General features: G+C 39.1%; 1 pseudogene across 1 annotated transcript; it reads left to right on the top strand.

Moving 5' to 3' along the window:
• Positions 1–786: 786 nt before the first annotated feature.
• Positions 787–1,406, top strand: LOC308516666 (large ribosomal subunit protein eL15-like; annotated as a pseudogene). Its single transcript has one exon. The product of its transcript is annotated as a large ribosomal subunit protein eL15-like (transcript).
• The last annotated feature ends 1,939 nt before the right edge of the window (positions 1,407–3,345 follow it).

Here is a 3,345-nt window from a genome sequence, read left to right as displayed (position 1 = left end):
TCGATTCCGGTCAAGGGCATGTACCTGGGTTGCGGGCACATCCCCAATAGGAGATGTGCAGGAGGCAGCTGATCGATGTTTCTCTCTCATCGATGTTTCTAACTCTCTCTATCTCTCTCCCTTCCTCTCTGTAAAACATCAATAAAATATATTAAAAGAAAAAGAAGAAGAAGAGGAAGAAGAAAAAGTTAAAGATAAAAATTATGAACAGCAAATACATATCTATCAACAAGTGAATCTAAAAATCAAGTGAATAAAAAATCTGATGAACAGAGTAAACTGGTGATTATAATAGAACCAGGGGCATGGAAAGGGAGTGGACTGACAATTCTTGGGGGGAAATGGGGTGGGGTGCAGGAAGAGACTGGACAAAAATCGTACACCTATGGACGAGGACAGTGGGAGGGGTAAGGGCAACTTACAACTGTAATAATCTGAACAATAAAGATTTAATTTTAAAAAAAACTGTGGCCGAAACCGGTTTGGCTCAGTGGATAGAGCGTCGGCCTGCGGACTGAAAGGTCCCAGGTTCGATTCCGGTCAAGGGCATTTACCTGGGTTGCGGGCACATCCCCAGTAGGAGATGTGCAGGAGGCGGCTGATCGATGTTTCTCTCCCATCGATGTTTCTAACTCTCTATCTCTCTCCCTTCCTCTCTTTAAAAAATCAGTAAAATATATTAAAAAAAAAAAACTGTGGTACATCTACACAATGGAATACTACGCTGCTGTAAAAAAGAAGGAACTCTAGCTTTTCCCTCTGGCCACAGCCATCAGGTAAACCAAGATGGGTACTTATAAGTACATCCAGGAGCTATGGAGGAAGAAGCAGTCCAATGCAATGCACTTCCTTCTCCGGGTGTGCTGTTGGCAGTACCACCAGCTCTCTGCGCTCCACAGGCTCCCGAGTCCCCTGCCCCACCCGGGGGACAAAGCGGGCAGGCTGGGCTACAAAGCCAAGCAAGGTTATGTCATATATCGGATTGGTGTGCACCATGGTGACTGCAAACACCATGTTCCTAAGGGTGCGACCTACGGCAAGCCTGTCCATCACAGTGTTAACTATCTGAAGTTTGCTTGAAGTCTTCAATCTGCTGCTGAGGAGCAAGCTGGATGCCACTGTGGGGCTCTGAGAGTCCTAAAGTCTTACTGGGTTGGTGACGATTCCACGTACAAATTCTTTGAGGTTATCCTCATTGATCCATTCCATGAGGCTATCAGAAGAAATCCTGACACCCAGTGGATCACCAAACTAGTCCACAAGCACAGGGAGATGCGAGGGCTGACATCTGCGGGCGCAAGAACTATGGCCTTGGGAAGGGTCACAAGTTCCACCACATTATTTGTGGTTCTCGTTGTGCAGCTTGGAGAAGGCACGATACTCTCCAGCTCCACCATTACCGCTGATACACGTAATGTTTGTAAAATCCTTACCTACTAAACTATTTAGGACAGTCGAAGAAGAAGGAGAAAAAGAAGGAGGAGGAGGAGGAGGAGGAGGAGGAGGAGGAGGAGGAAGGTAGAGGAGGAAAGTGGAGGAGGAGGAAGAGGAAGGAGGAGGAGGAGGGGAAGCCGCCCTTACCATTTGCAACAGCAGGGATGGACCTGGAGAGCATTATGCTAAGCGAAATAAGCCAGTCGGAGAAAGATAAATACCACATGATCGCACTCATTTGTGGAATATAGTCAACAACATAGACTGATGAACAAAAATAGATCCAGAAGAAAAAAAAAATTCTAGAATATAATAGAAGCAATCCTGTTATTTGCAGATTTTTAATATTTCCTACAACTTTTGTGATATCATACTATGTTAGTACAGTTTTGGTAATATTATTATACTTGAAATCCTTTTATTCTTGAAATATTAATATTTATTGCATATAATATTATATATAAGATCTTTTTCTTGAACAATTGGTGTTTATTGCATGTAACATTTCATATTTAAAATCATTTTTCTTGCGATATTAATGGTTATTGCATGTAACATTATTATATTTAAGATCGTTTTTCTTGAAATATTAAGGTTTACTGCATGTAACATTATTATATTTAAAATCATTTTTCTTACAATAAAGAAAAAACTGAAAACAATAAAAATAAACCTTTACTACCAGGGTATCTTAATTGTCAAGAGAGGTTGAAAATCACCTCTTTAAAGAAGAGACAAAGTCTAAAGAAGTCTGCCTTCATTATAACTAGTTCCTGTGTACTATCCCCCAGAGTTCATTCTACACTAGATTTTCAAGTATCCCATCACAAGAATTAAAAGGCATTGGGTCCAAACATGTTCTTTATTGTTGGGTTTCCATCTATGTGCATTTTTACTAGTTGGGTGTTTGAGAGGCTACAAACTAAATTTCAAAAACTCATAAAAACTTAAAATACCATTAACTTACCATGAACCTACTTTTTCATTTCCCTTGCCCTCACCTCTCCCCTTTCCTCTGCACAGGATCTCCGTGTGCCTATGTGGGTGAGTGACTAGCAAGCACCAAACTACGTTGATCGTGTTCTTTTGCTCCACAGGTGATTAAGCTCTGCTCTTCAACAGCAGACTACAGGCTGGCAAAACCAAGAAGCACACAGAATGTCACACTCTCTTAGGCGGCAGCAAATTTGATGAACTTTAAATGACCCTTAACGACTTTGGGGGAGAAAATCCCAGCTAATGCAATCAGCACTTTGGGAGAGAATTTTCATGATGATAAAAAAAAAAGTTCTATGTCTATACCATTCAATACAGTAGCCACTAATAATGGCAATGGAGCATTTGAAATGTGGCTAGTATGACTGAGAAACTGAATTTTAAATTTCATTTCATTGTAATTAATTTAAAATCCATATTTGGTTGGTGGCTACCAGACTGGTCAGCACAAACAAATAAGAGAAAGATTTCCCATTATTTAAAAATATTCTTAATGGCATTTGATTGCTAAAATTTTTAACTGACATTTTTTCATAAGACAATAATTGCATAATCCCGTTTTAGGACTTCTAATGCTAATAGAAAACATGGCAGTAATTTGATTTATTATAAAATCACATTTTCTTCTTGAGTGACAATTGCAGATTTTATAGCTTAGTTCATTAATGCCACAAAAACCTTGATTTAAAGTGTTTACATTTACTAGTGCAAGATTTGGGGGCAAGTAGGTCTTAGTATTCAAGATGACACTCCACCTAAGGACAGAAAAAAAGGCAATTCAGTTTATTAGTGAATTAATAGATAAACAAATTGTGATGTATTCATACAGTAGAATGTTATTCACCTTTAAAAAGAAAGGAAATTCTGATACATGCATGAATGAACCTTGAAGACTTTATGTTAAATGAAATAAGG

Source organism: Myotis nattereri (assembly GCF_964212035.1).
Source record: "Myotis nattereri genome assembly, chromosome: 3".
Taxonomy (NCBI): Eukaryota; Metazoa; Chordata; class Mammalia; order Chiroptera; family Vespertilionidae; genus Myotis; species Myotis nattereri.
The sequence above is the reverse complement of the archived record's forward strand: the minus strand, read 5'-3'. Positions and strand labels throughout refer to the sequence as shown.